The following is a 14,374-nucleotide window of genomic DNA, read 5'->3' as shown; positions in this document are numbered from 1 at the left end:
TTCTGTTGGCCCCCGTGTCACCAGTGGCGTTGCCCCATGCCCACACCAAGCAATCACCAGTAGCGAGTACATGGCCGTGTGGGTGCACCCCTGGGTGGAGGTTAGCACCTGCCAGCAGGAAGGGCCTGAGGAGCTGGGAAGCCTTCCCTATATGACCCATCCCCAGCAAGACAGAGCTGTGCTCAGACCCCATGTATCCACCTGCATTCCCCTTCATTTAGGTCTTGGTCATTAACAACTGGTGTCAAGGCTTATTGTAATTAGTTGCACACAGACACACGTGTGTGCACAAAGAGTTTCAGACTAAGGCTGATTAACATGCCTGGCAACAAAAGGGATGATTACTAGGACAGTAGCCCAAGAGTAACCATCAAGCACACAGCTGGTTAAAGACTGCATAGCTGAGAGAAGGGAAAAGAGATTAATATAACTTTCCTCTGGGTTAATGCTCACTTCTGTAGCACGAGACTTCTGGGAAACTAACTGCCAGAGGCACTGGAGTTTTCCTAGGTAGGAGAAGGGGACGTGACATTTGCTCCCTCTCATTGACACTTCAAGACTGAAGTAATTTATGTCTCTATAACATTTTGTTAGCTGAGGGAGACTCCAGGGCATTTAAATTAAAGCTGACAAGTCTGGGGAGTTCAACAACTTCTGTGAGACCTCTCAAGCAAAGGTCAGGAAGGGCTGTCATTTGAAATGATGTGCTGAAACATCTACACAGTTTGAAAATGTACATTAAAAAAATTACAGATCACCAGAGATCAGCTCCCCTGATAAATTCCAATAGCATAGGTATCAGCTGCAGGTTAAAAGTTTCTAGGACAGTTTCTAGAGAAGCTCTTTCATTGTATGTTATTACATTTTTATTTCAGTATTAAATTTTAAGGAGTCATGAGCAATACCAGGCACTAGCAAAATAGCGACTCAGCCCTCCATTTAAGAAAATAATGACATTAGGTACAGTGACTGCTATTGATTCAGCCTCAACTATGGTTTCCAGGCCATAGACATCATTCGCAGTTGCTCTTCAACACTTTTTACAACTGTGGTGGTTTTACTTGGGTGGACAGCCAAGTTCCACCACAGCCACTCTCTCACTCCACCCCCTCAAAAGGAAAGGGGAAGAAAATACGACGCAAAGGGCTCAAGGGTTGAGATAAGGACAGGGAGATCACTCAATGATTATCACAACAGACAAAATAGACACAGAGTAGGGAGACAGTAAGATTTATTGCCTATTACTAACAAGCTAGAGAAGAAACAAAGGAAAGAAACCAAAAACGCCTTCTCCCCCATCCACCCTCTTCCATCTCCTCCCCTCAAGCAGCTCAGGGGAATGGGGGTTATGGTCATTCTATAGTGCTTCATCTCCGCCGCTCCTTCTTGGTCACTCTTGTCCCTTGTGCCATGCACAAGGTCTCCTCCCACACCGTGCAGTCCTTTCTGAACTGATAGGCATGGGCTTTCCACAGGCAGCATCTCTTCCAGAACTGCTCCAGATGGGTCTGTACCATGGGGTCCATCCCTCAGGAGCAAACTGCTCCAACCTGGCTCCCCCACGGGCAGCAGCTCCTGCCAGGTCACCTGCTCCTGCGTGGGCTCCTCTCCACGGGCTGCAGCTCTGGCCCGGGATCTGCTCCGGCAGGGGTCTTCCACAGGCGGCAGCCTCTGTCGGTGCAGGGCCACCTGCTCCACCGTGGTCTCCTCCACGGGCTGCAGCGTGGAACCCTGCTCCACCGTGGTACTCCATGGGCTGCAGGGGGACATCCTGCTTCACCATGGTCCTCACCACAGGCCGCAGGGGACTTCTGCTCCGGTGCCTGGAGCACCTCTCCCCCTCCTTCTTCACTGACCTTGGTGCCTGCAAGGCAGTTTCTCAGTCCTCTCGCTCTCCCAGCTGCCATGTAGAAGCATTTTGTTTGTTTGTTTGTTTTGTTTCCCCTTTCTCAAATATGCTCGCACAGAGACACAAACATCATTTATTGGCTCGGCTCTGGTCAGCAGTGGGGCCCTTACCTAACATGGGGCAGCTTCTAGATTCTTCTCACAGAAGCCACCCCTATGGCCCCCATCTACCAAAACCTTGGCACATAAACTCACTACAACAATACTGAGTAAAGCAGCCAAAATATCTTCATTTCCAAAAGCTGTAACTCCTATCATACTGTAATGGTGTAAAGGACAGAGCAAGGCATGAGGCAATGGAGAACTGTGCTTTGAAATTATAGACTGGTCTGTAACTGAAATCTTATGCTAGGAAGGAAAAAAAAAAAAAAAAAAGTGCTTCACCATAACTTAAATATCACTGTCATATATTTTCAGTTAAATTCTACTGACAGAGTCCCTGGATTTGGTGGTGTAGTGGGCAGCAGGTTACAAATCATGCCAATCTGCAGAGCAGTGAGCACTTGAGACAGACACATTCTGAAGAGCAGCAACCAGGGAGTTTGAAGGCTTGTGTTTCCTCAGTGCTGGCTTGCTGGGCTGCAGCTGGAATATGTGGGTCTGAGCAGATTGCAGAGTGCATGGATGTGCAATTACAACCCAGAAGAGGTGTGCTCTATCAGTTAGTATTGTCTATCTGGGTTAACGGTGTGAAACCCAGTAACACAATCATGGCAGCATTCAAGTTTTTATAACTGGTCTTGTCCGTCTGCCTCCGTCTCTCTTGAGAAGATGGAAAGAAAGAGAAGAGAGTCATTAAAATAGAGAAACAACATGGAGGCAGGAAGGAGGAAGTGTTACAATTAATAATCTCTTGCTGTGCTGCTGTCATGCAAGCACACTGGGGAAGGGAAGGGGAAAACAAATTGAATAGCTTCCCATGTGGTAGAGCCAAGCACTCAGTGCTTTTTTAAAAAAATAAATAAATAAATAAAAGGATTATTATAGTCCAAAAAAAAAAAAATCTCATGGTTTTCTAAAATGTAGTATCAACACAACCTTGAATTGCCTTGTCACTCACTTATACCTACATATTTCTGTTGGTCCCTGTTAGCTGTCCAGTTCCATTCCTGTTCTTGGGATAGTGCACCTAGAAGAGTTTATACCTTTCACTTGAAGCTTGAATTTTATTTATTTATTTTTTAAATTTAAGCAGTGCAGGAGCCACTTGAGCTGCTTTGCGAAGTGGAAATGAAAAATGACAGATTTCTGACTCCTGTGCTTCTGTCAACATCTCTTCTCCTTTTTTTCTGTCCCATATGTTCTCTTTCACTGTCACACAGACAAAAAGACCTGGAAATTTCTTTCCTCTTCCAAGTTTCGTTGAATTCTGAGGGAGAAAAATAATCAAATCAAAGAGTACTCTAAACCTTTCAAAAGAAATGTGAGGCTGGTTAGAGTTACCTATGCTGCATTACCAAAGAAATACACAGTGGCAGTATGATTCCATCTTGTTCCCTTCTCCTGTAGGATATATATTGCTGTGAAGGAAGCAGGACTCAGGTAATTACAAATGTTTACATGCCCTGAGGACAAGCTAGTTCTAAATAGTTGAGAGCTCACATTTTCAGGTGGTTTAGGGAGCTATGCAAATTTTCCTATTACATTTGGCAGGGCTATAAAGTGTTGCAAACCCCCATCCAACTCGGTAGCCATGGAAAGCATAGGTAAGATTTTTTTTGCCAAATTGTACTTTTCACAATATTTAACATTAGTTTGATGCAGAAATGTCAAAGGGACTCTTTCTACTTGCAACATTTCACTATATAATCAGCAAATATAAAGTAAACTCTTTCCTTTGTTCCCTTGTCCCTACATAATTCTTTGTCTCGACATGACATATGCAGACAAACATCCTAGCATGGGAGTTCTCCTTGCTCAAACATATTTCCTGGAGTTTTGTTGCTGGAATAGACAGAAGATCAAATGATATCATCAGTATTGCAGGAGATCTACAGATGTGAAGTAAGCTATCTTCTCTATGCTAAGAAGGTATCTGTCAAAGGCCCTGAGGTAAAACAAAGTGAGTTAGTGATCTAACAGGTAAGGACAAGAGCATCCCCAGGCCCCAGAAAAGGAAATGAAGACTGATGCTGAGCCAGACAGCTGCTGTGCCCTGAAACACACCCAAAAGGAGTGAAATCCACTATCCAGCACTCAGAAAGGTGCCCACCCTGCCAACAGGTCCCTCTCTATTCAAATGAGCTCCTGTTCCCTCTACCTGCAGCTGCCGAAGGATAAGTCAGGGGCATGCCAGCTTGTGGCAATGTGCTGGCCCTCAAATCCACATGGCTGAGGTCACCGTGGACAGCAAAAGTCCAGTCCGTACACACAGCCAAGGAAGCTGCTAGATTTTGTATCCCTATAGCACTTCAATTTACATGCAAGTACTGCCTCCTATATAGGCTGCTGTCATTAAGCTGCGTTAAGGCATGGCTATTTCTGGGCCCCATGAGGGCTTTTTTGTGCAAAGAAAGTCTCCCACTGACCACTTAATACAACTTTCCATTTGCTTAGCATCGTGCTGCTGGAACAATACAGAGCAGCCCAGCATGAATGTACTCCAGTCAGCTCTGGTCTTTGTTGCCAGGAAGAGAGAAGTTGCAAAAGCAGTCACTGCCTTCTCTGTGCTGTTCACAGACCTGGGATGTTCAGAGAATTAGTTCACCATTTTGGTGATTTTGTTTGCTATCTGATCCTATGCTCTCTAGTACTGAGCTAGATCATCATCACTGCACTACCTTACAGAAACCAGCTCTCTACCTGCATTAAAAGGAAGCCTTGGCACTGTCTGCACAAGTTGCTCCAATGTTTCTTTGCTGGCCTCCATCAGCCACATGAGTCAAAATTACAGAGTACAACTTTCTTGCAGTTAGTGTTGTGAGCACAGCCAGAGAAAAAAAAAAAATAGCATTGTCCAAATGCCATTCTGGTCTAGTTCTGGACTCTCCAGAAATTGCATAGATCTGACCAGTATGACTTACAAATCTTTCCTCCAAAACAGCATGCAAGTTCTTTGACCATAAGTTTGCTGTCAGGCAGCATTAACCCAGCTGTCTTTGCCATATATCACATCTTCACACTGGAGTTGAACAAAGGGCCATGGAAATCCCTCTGTAAAGTGTGTGAGGATATTCCCAAAGGTTGATGTTAGCCTAGTGAGGTAGATTTCCTCTAGGGAATGCTTCAGGTGGTGGAAAGAGGTTGTTCAAGAATAGCTAAATATAGATTGTAGAGAATAGCCACAGAACCTGAATACTATTTTCCTTCCCACCTTGTCAAGTAGACAGAGCATGAGGCTTCATATAGTCCTTACATCACGCCTGGCAGGAATTGGAAAAATATTGCCGCTTGTGCCCTGTATCCTCTATTCATTCTATTAATGCAGAGCCTTTAAAAACCACAACAACCTGTCAAAACCAAGTCCAGAAAGAAAAATACCAGCAACTGAAGTCAAAAGATGTTTACATTCGCCTTTGACTTGTTTCACGTGGCCTGTCTGTGAAACAGCTAGTCCCTGGGGAGTACTAGCCTGATTCTACTAGTGTCTGCAGACAGACCATCAAAATGTGAAAGTTTGTTGCCATAAGTTATAAGAGCTTTGTTTAAGCAGATAAAGTGCCTTCCCACCACGATACAGCAATCTAACTATGCATTTAACTCAGCTCTGCTTTTACAGTATATGGCTTTAAAACTAGCGTAGCTTCAGATGTACCACAAAGAACCTAATGTAATATAAAGCTAAACTGTGAGAACTCCCGGTGCCCCCGGAAATAGTAATGTTCCTACCAAGTACAGAAGGGTTAGAATGTCATCCAATGTTTAGGCATGATATAAAAATGCAATTTGCTCTGATTTTTTTCTTATAGTACCCCTTCTTTTCTAGGCTGCCTAATTATCTCTATGTTTACCTCTCTAAGCTGTAAAGGGAGAAAGCTTGATTTGACTTTAAGGCTCTTTTTTCTATTCACCAGTTAAGAAAGACCTCATATTGGTTAATGTAGCTGTATCACAAACAGAGGAAACATCTGCCAGCCAGCATCTCACCCGCTGAACAGTGATGGTCTGGGAAGGGAAGCATCTACCCATCTGTCCCACTGACTGACAAAGCACCTTTACAGTATGTAATTTGAAATCTGCAAGGAGGAAAAGCAGGAAGGGGCAATATAGCAATGAGGCCTGACGGTAGAAAGGCAGAGACTTCAATGCCTAACACCTGAAATGGAAAAAAGGATGGTGCTAAGGCAGAGCTACAATGTCTGCTCCAGTTCCCCAGGAGAATAAGGGATCCACTGTAACAGCATAATGAAGACCGCCTGAAATCACTTGGGGGCATGGAAGTGCCTTGCTTTTACATCTTAAATCCCCTCCAAGATTCAACAGAATAATAGCAATTTGCCTCATTCTCTGTGGCTTTCCTTGATGTCTTTACCTTGACATCTCTGTGGATTTGCCAGGAAGACATGAATTTTACCTTTATTAACCATTGGCGTCTTGTTCCAGTAGCCTACATTTAACACAACCTGGAAAACAAAAAGCCCCAGGGCAATTGCCAAATGGAACCCAGCTATCAAGTGAACCCAAGGTAACGCAGATAACTAGATAACTTTGCTATACTCAGCCTGAGACAAGAAAACATTACTGTTCTCAGCCATAAGTTCTAATGTGGACAACAACAGACAAAGCTTCTATGTTTGTTCCCCATTAAAAAAAATAATAATAATAAAAAAATAATTATAATCCTTTATTTCAGAAACTCCAGCCAGCCAGAGGTATGGGATCCTGGCAAACTGCTCCTAGCAGATAGAGCTTGGCTGCTTCTGATGATGCTTGCACAACACAGCAAACACCACCCTGGTGCTTGCACAACACAGCACAAGTTGTGGCTTTGTTAACATTTTTAGGCTTTTATAGGTGTGTTTCTACTTCCTCCTTACAAAGTACGTCCCCATTCATTTGTGGTGGTTTCTTTGTGATATCATCGTGAAAACATCATCGTGATATTTTTTTCCCCTTACACTTATTACAACCCATTTCTTCACAGGTGGACCACTGCTTTCTCAGAGAGGCTTTATAAACCACGAGACAGATATAGTCTGATACCTAGCTCCTACTCGCAGAATCACTGCCCACAAATAACATTTTTCATTTGTGCTTTTGCAAGGATGCCAAGAGAGCAAAGCTAATAACCTGTTGGTTTTTTTTAAGCATAAACCAGTGAAATACAGAAATAAAGGTATTAGCCTGTCCCCGAAAGATTAAAGACAGCTCCCCAATAAAATTAGGAGTAAAGAAGAAGAATCTGGGGATAAACCAGATGTTTATCTGAATGACAACACTATCAGACAGCACTTTTCTCTGTCAGGTTATGTCCAGCGGTAGCTGGGGAATACCTTCCTTCCAGGCTGCTTCTGACTGAAGTTCATGGAAACCTGATGCAATTAGTCAGTGCCTGTTGTGTATATCCCTTATAGCTGTGGGGCATCAATGCACTGTACAATTTCCTTGCTGATCTTCTCATCTTGTTTTCTAAGTTAGTTAAATGTATCATAAGGCCCAGGCTATAGTAATCTAGCCACAAAACTCAAGCAGCACAGAAGCAATTCACTCAGTACCTTACTTCTTATTTAAACAGACAAAAGCAAGCTCATCCCACTCTTCATTTCACAGGTGTGTAGGTTTTCTAAAGCTTTCCCAATATCAGAGATTAAAAGGATGAATAGATCTTTATATTAGTAAGAACAAGGCTTGAGGCAGCAGCAGGGTTCAGATCTTTAGCCCACTGAGATGCTAATGTTACTGGTATCCTCACCTCACAGAGGGCACAGCAACCTGGTGGAATTATTTAAACAATCCAGCCTCAAACATCAGGAGCCTCACAGCTTTTTTTTTTTTCTTCTATTTCTGTTGAGCTATTGTACTTACCACAATGCCCCTTGCCTACTGCCTGAGTTCTTCATTGTCTCTTACAGTGATTAAAATAATGCATTTCCAGGAGAAACAAGGAAGTGCTATTGTCCTCGCAGACAGAGAATCAAAGCAGAGAGAAAGAGGGACAAAGTGTTTGCCTGAGATCACAAAACAGCAACAAAGAATTAAACTCAAGTCTCCTCACTCACTATGACATTATCTTACTCCTTCTTTGGGTTTCATTATAGCATTAAAAAAAGAAAAAGTAAAATATTGAAGTCAGAAAACAAGCCTTTGACAATGAAGTGGGGTCTAGAGTAGAGATTTTATGAAATAACATATAGGTATTCATCATTTTAAGCTAGGATCATTATTTTTAACCCCTACTGTTCAAAATCATGGCTAAGGCTTCAGAAAATAGTTTCTTTGGGATTCTTTTAATTAGTCATTGACAGCTGTAGTGTCCAGGTCCACTGAGTTTTCAAACATTTCTGGAAGACCCAGGGACATCGCATTTCTTCTACAGTCACAAAGTAAACCAAACGTAGATATGGGGACTCTAACATAAGATTTTAAGACAAAACAAAAATCAAGAGAAAAGCATCAGAAATTTTAGGAGTAATCAGTGAAAACTAGCGATGCTGTAGCCAGGTTGAGTTGTCAGAGATATTGGGAAATGAAAAATGACTCGCAGGAGGGAATTTGGCATGAAGGCAATAGGAGAAATTTTGAGCATACCTCTGTGGAAGTCCAGAACCAAGTTTCCACTTTGTCTGTTTAATGTTAGACTAAGATAACTCCCCAAATTACCAATTAGTATCCTGAGGAAAGGAGTTGATCTTCCAGATATGGGTCAGCCAAGGCCACCTGCATAGTGGCTGACTGCTATCACACCTTCAGAGGCAGATGTTTGATTCAGATACAGTAGACGCAGGATTTGAGGAGGCATCCATCCTTCTGAGACAGATGGGGTGTTTTGTTATGTGTGTTTATTCCCATTCCTCAGGAACAGACAAAAAAATGAGCGAGAGTTTTGTTTGTTCCCTTTGCCTCAAGCCAAAGTCATTAATTTTCATCGCTGTCTGAGCACCTGCTGAATACTCTGATGTGAAGTCATTACACACCAAGCTAACATTGAGCTAATAATTAAAGTTTCCTCACACTTTGCATTGCAGGACTTTGTTGGTATCACTTTTCTAATCTTCTCATTACTCTGGCTGACCCTCTACACCCTGGACAGCTGTCTCAGGCCAAAGTGAGGCTTGGTCTGAAGGGTGGTCCCAGCCAGGCCAACCTCACCAGCTGCTCAAAGCAAACTTGGACTAAAATGTTGCTATTGTTAAAGAAAAAAAAATGGAAATAAATTAAAATCTCTATAGTGATTCATCCACACACACTTTTACTCTTACTTACAGGCCAGTGATTGTGTGTGACCCAGAATACAAGCACCGCAGGGTCTCCTGGGTCTCCCAAACTATAGTGACATGACTAGAGCTTCAGAGCTGAGGACTGTACCCACCACAGCTCCTGTCCTTGTACAGCTTTATTTGCACACCCCAAGAGAGCCTTCTGCTCATCATTTGAAGGTGTTTTGCAAGAGCAGCCTGCTGGCAATTCCTGTTTTATCCTTGAGCTTCTTGATGTTTAAGACTGGTCTCTCTGCCAGGTAAATATTTTCCTTCATCCTTAGAGGTACTCTGTGCATTTCTACCATCTGTTTCAAGAGAATTTGCCTTTATTTCCAAAGCTGTCTGGGGATATTTTTTCCTTTGCTTCAGATGCCTTCAACAGATTTACACCTTTAACACAAAGAAATCTCAGGCTTCAGTTAAAATTAAGTCCTGAGCTTCATAGTCCTACTGACCTCACCGTTTAGTTCTCTCCTGTCATGTATGAGTTTCACTATTTAAACCAGGAACACAAGTCACAGACCTGTATTCCAATTCACATCAACTAAATCAACCTCACTTTCACTCAAGGTATTTTCTACAACCACGTCATTGATATTGTTGAAGTTAGTCGCAGAAACAAAATGTTAAGCAGTATCACCCTCAACTGCTTCACTGACTGCTCAGTTAAACATATATTTTGATTTTCACACCCATGGCCTATCATTGTTAATGGTTTTCAGTCTATGTGACTGAGAAATTAAAATTTCCTGTGATACAAATCTCAGGAGTATTTCTCTCTCTAATAGCATTAAAGAATTCTTTGTTCATATCCAAATTCAACTCCCCAGTCTATCCCAGAAGGGCCTCTTTTAACATCCTTTCCTAAAATGATTTTGGTCACGACTAATCTACTTTATTCACATTATCACTCTTTTTTAAAATATAATTTCTTAATATGATTTCACTCCTCCACTGCCTTTAAACTGTTATTTCTATAATTTCTGCACAGCACATTCCTAACATGATTGCTCCTTACCATGTAATAATTGCTGCTGCTGTTCCACCGTGCTGCAGTCAATGTCATATTCCATTTCATGCACTGCACTCCACTTGCCAGGTATGAATCCACAAGAATGTCTGTTGTCTCCTGTTAACCACACACTTCCTACCCATGTAAAAGTCAGGCATCTGATTCTTGATATCACCAGCTTGACTACAATCAGCAAGTGTTACTCCTTTTTTCCCCTTCTCATTTTATTTTAAAGAGAAAGATAAGGATTTCACTACTATCCCAAAACATTTCCCTCATTTCTCAGTTTAAAGCTCCTCTTAGAAGTCTTGCTAAGTGATATCTCAGGAAACTATTTCTTCATAATTACCTATTCTCATAGAAGTCCCCTGGCATGGATTTTTCTCCTATCCGCAGTTCCTACATTGACTGTACTAATCTGCATTGATTTGTCTGGCTTTCACACTTCATTCCAATGACTGAAAATATTTTTAACAAAGCTCACCTAGACACACTCTTGAGTATCTATCATTCTGTCACAATAATTTTTGATCCAGATATTGGAGTCATCATACTGGAGTGTGGGTTTATCAATGACTATTAAGAGATGATTCAAATGCTCCATCTCACAAAGTCTTACACCAAAGTCTGCAGAAAGCTGGGCAAGATGTTGAAAGGGTAGGGCAGCTCTATGTGTGTTTTTTTTTTTCTCTGCTGGTCACTGTTCAAGACAGGATGCAACACCGGATAGACCAGCACTGAAATTAGCCCTGCCCCTGTCAGAGAGGAAAGCAAAGCTGAAATAACGCCTCAGGACAGCAACCTTCTATCATTGTTATCAAGATAACGTGAGAACAGGGGTTGTTTGCTCATATGTTTCAGATGGTAGAAAATATACACGTACGAGAACAAAATAAAGCAGAACACTCTCTGCCACTCCATTTACTGTCTGTTACATTGCAACAAAAAATAACATTTTTTTTATCAAAATAAAAATGTGGGGCTTGTGAAAAAGAGTTGGATTAAGAACACTATGGAGAAAAACCCTCATATGAATTGTAGAGATTACAATGACAGGCAAGTTCCCTCAGTCTGACACTAGCTACAGGGCAGGAAAATGCAGCGATTCCTCCATGCCTGTTCACTATCTGTCTGTGCAAAGACTCATCACAGCAACGTCAATGTAAAAGTTGCTATCAAAGACATGAACACCGATCCACTGGGAATGGGAATGTGCAGCACATTTAACACGGGCCAGCCATGCTGACAGAGAAACAGCCTCTTAAACAAATTAACTTTGTGAAGAAACACCTAGTACTTGTCTGTGAAATATAAATGTCCTCATGTAGTATGGAAATTCTGAATCAAATTCATACAAAGTTAGAACAGTCCAGAGCCAGCTCCAGGATGTCTTCAATATTCCTGGGCTAGCTTCTTTCACAGCCAACTACTTACGCAAATTATAAGGCAGTGTAGAAGTATTCAAGTAATGGTTCCAAGCAAATTCAGTCACATACCACTAGATCTGAGTCCTGCATTTGTAGCACTAAAACTGGAAGGGCAAAAAAATGCCTGCCCATTAGATAATGCCACTATATAAAATGTTTGCTGAGTGCGAGCTCCATAGCTGGGACCGGTGTCTTGTCATTGTCACTAGTCAATGCAGCCTAAGCATTTGGCTTTTTTTTTTTTTTTAAGATATGCTAATTCTCAATTTGCACTTATGCACAATGGCTTTTTAGCTGCAAGCTGTTGTGCGATAACAGTAGAAATTCTGTGCCAGTTTACTAATTTTTTTTAACTACTGAATAAATCAAATGAGACTCATGCATTTGCAAATAATTGTGCAGATTGTATTACATCATTCTCTGTGTTATTCCAACATTTATGAAGAAAACATGTGGCTTAACTGGCACTAGTGCCTGCATGCAGCCTTTGTTTTCTTGCTGAGCAATCCAGGGGTACCAGATCATCCGAAGATTCAGTCTGTAATGCTTTTTCCTGGACAGAAACGGGCCTACCAGGAGCATACTCAGTAAGACCCTGTTCTTTTCCATACACATCCTTTGTGTAATCACAGAGAGAGAGAGATTAAATACAGGAGCACTGCACATCAGCAGTTTTCAGTGCCTTCTTGGGGCTGATGCTCAAGTTATTTCTTGCATACAAAGCAGATTTAAAAAAAAAAATCACACTACAGGAAGAGGTAGTTTAACAAAAGCTATGTTTATCTCATCGGCTGCATGGGCTTGGCAGGAGTGGTTTGACAGAGCACAACATGGGTTGGGAGGATTTTCTTTTGGTCTAACTCTAGTCTGATCCTGTGAACTGAGCACCCACTAGCAGCTGGAGAGCATTAGGTGTACCCCCGGGGTGCATCTTCTGCTTTAGCTCTGTCAGAAAATAAACAAGTTGGCTGCATGCCCCAAGGCTGTTTGACAATGTGAACCCAACACAGTAAGAACGGACCATTAGGAGTTTCTCTTCAAAAGCACAGTCCTGACCCAAACTAACACTGATGTTAATACATCCGCCAACAGATGACTACAGAAAATAACAACCACAGAAGAATACCAGGAATGGAACATGGACACCAGCTTTAGTGTGATCAAGCCTCTCAGTACCAGAGCAGTTGGTACACACAAAGCTCAAGTTGCTTTTTGCTTATTTGACAAGCCATATTTGAAATATGTGGTTTTCTGAGAATGTGCGAGAGGATGATGACAGCTGCAGCTGAGAAGTAAAGAATGTTATGTATTTAGAAAATCATTTTCTGTGTGCCTTAACATCATTTTTAGTCTTTCTTCTTCCCTCCTCTATACTCTACCCCGGGCTGTTTCCTCCAGTGAAAGCAACATTTTCAAACTGCTGAAGCTGGGCATAGATGGGCAGTAATGATGACCGCAGATGAAATTTTGCTGCCTTGCATCAGACTGATACCAAGACAAGAAAGGGGCTTAAAATACTCACAGGAAGAAAAAAATAAAAAAATCCATTAGTCTGAGATGCACTATACAGTCACAGTCAGATGGGATTTCCATTTGTGTATCAGCAATTCAGATTCTTTTTCCTAAAGAAAGAAATTATATGCAAACAACATTTTAATAGAAGATGAAGACTGGGATTTTGAGTTCACCGAAAAAAAGAGAGATTTATTTCAGGTTACTGTTTCCACAGCAACTTTTAATTTTATCCCTCATGTGTCTATCTGGCTAATAAGGTCTTTCACAACATTTATATATAATGAGATGCTCTGTTGATGGGAAATTAAGAAACTAATTTCTCAAGAAAAGAATAGAATTTTTCCTGTATATATTCACAGCTTCACATGCACATAGAAAAACATACATCCATACCTACACAAAGGTGTTTGCATATATGTCTACAATTTTATTTTTGCTGTATGTATCACCATGAAATAGGAGACCATTTTTGATCATACAAGCATGACAGTGATAAAGAATGTGACAGCAAGTGCAGCTGGTAGAGATTCAGACCTGGAGGCCGGCAGTGCCAATGAAGGTATCACAGCTCTGCAGATGCTAACCTGTCAGATGAGGGAGGCAGCTCTAACAGCGCACTAATTTCTGTTGTTTGATTCTAATCTGCCTGATTTGAATATTTCAAGCAAGTTGAGGACAAAGGCAAGCATCCAGACTTGAGTTTCTCAGTAACTGGCTCACTCATCTTCTTTCCACCCAACAGTCCTCTTGCACAAGAGATGAAGTGAGTACAAGCAATGTTTCTGTACTAAGGAAATTGTTCTGCGCGGGGTCACTTGTTTTGCACAGAAGACAGGATTGTATGCTTCCTATGTGATAAATTTAATATAGAAAGGATTTTTTTTTTCCTACACAGTTTCTCTTTCATCCTTACACATGTAAATCAAAAATGCAAATACAGCCAGATACAAACACTACACTATGGCATATAAACACTGTTGGGACCATGGCAGCAGTCAGACAAAAATCAATTCAAAGAGCACTTACCTTTGTTTGCTTAGTAGTATGTACTGCCAGCAGAGAGAATAGAGCAAGTGGAAATTAAATTTTCAGAGCTCAGTACAGAGTGATAAGATTAAAGTGAGAAGATCTAGAGATGTATCATCAGCATAAAA

The 14,374-nt window shown here is 41.6% G+C and overlaps 1 protein-coding gene across 3 annotated transcripts in view; it reads right to left on the bottom strand.

The window, feature by feature from the left end:
• Positions 1-1,167: 1,167 nt before the first annotated feature.
• Positions 1,168-14,374, bottom strand: part of LOC101797774 (cell surface glycoprotein CD200 receptor 2) — a 35,692-nt gene continuing 22,485 nt past the window's right edge. The window contains exons 9-10 of one of the 3 annotated variants that reach the window (XR_005268467.2): positions 2,979-3,277; positions 1,168-2,670 (exon numbers count right to left, since the gene is read on the bottom strand). The gene's annotated coding sequence lies outside the window, so the exon portion shown is untranslated. The remainder of the gene's footprint in view (positions 2,671-2,978; positions 3,278-14,374) is intronic. The other 2 variants (XR_011804072.1, XR_005268466.2) reach the window with 2 other exon arrangements.

This window comes from Anas platyrhynchos, chromosome 1 (genome assembly GCF_047663525.1).
Source record: "Anas platyrhynchos isolate ZD024472 breed Pekin duck chromosome 1, IASCAAS_PekinDuck_T2T, whole genome shotgun sequence".
NCBI lineage: Eukaryota > Metazoa > Chordata > Aves > Anseriformes > Anatidae > Anas > Anas platyrhynchos.
The sequence above is the reverse complement of the archived record's forward strand: the minus strand, read 5'-3'. Positions and strand labels throughout refer to the sequence as shown.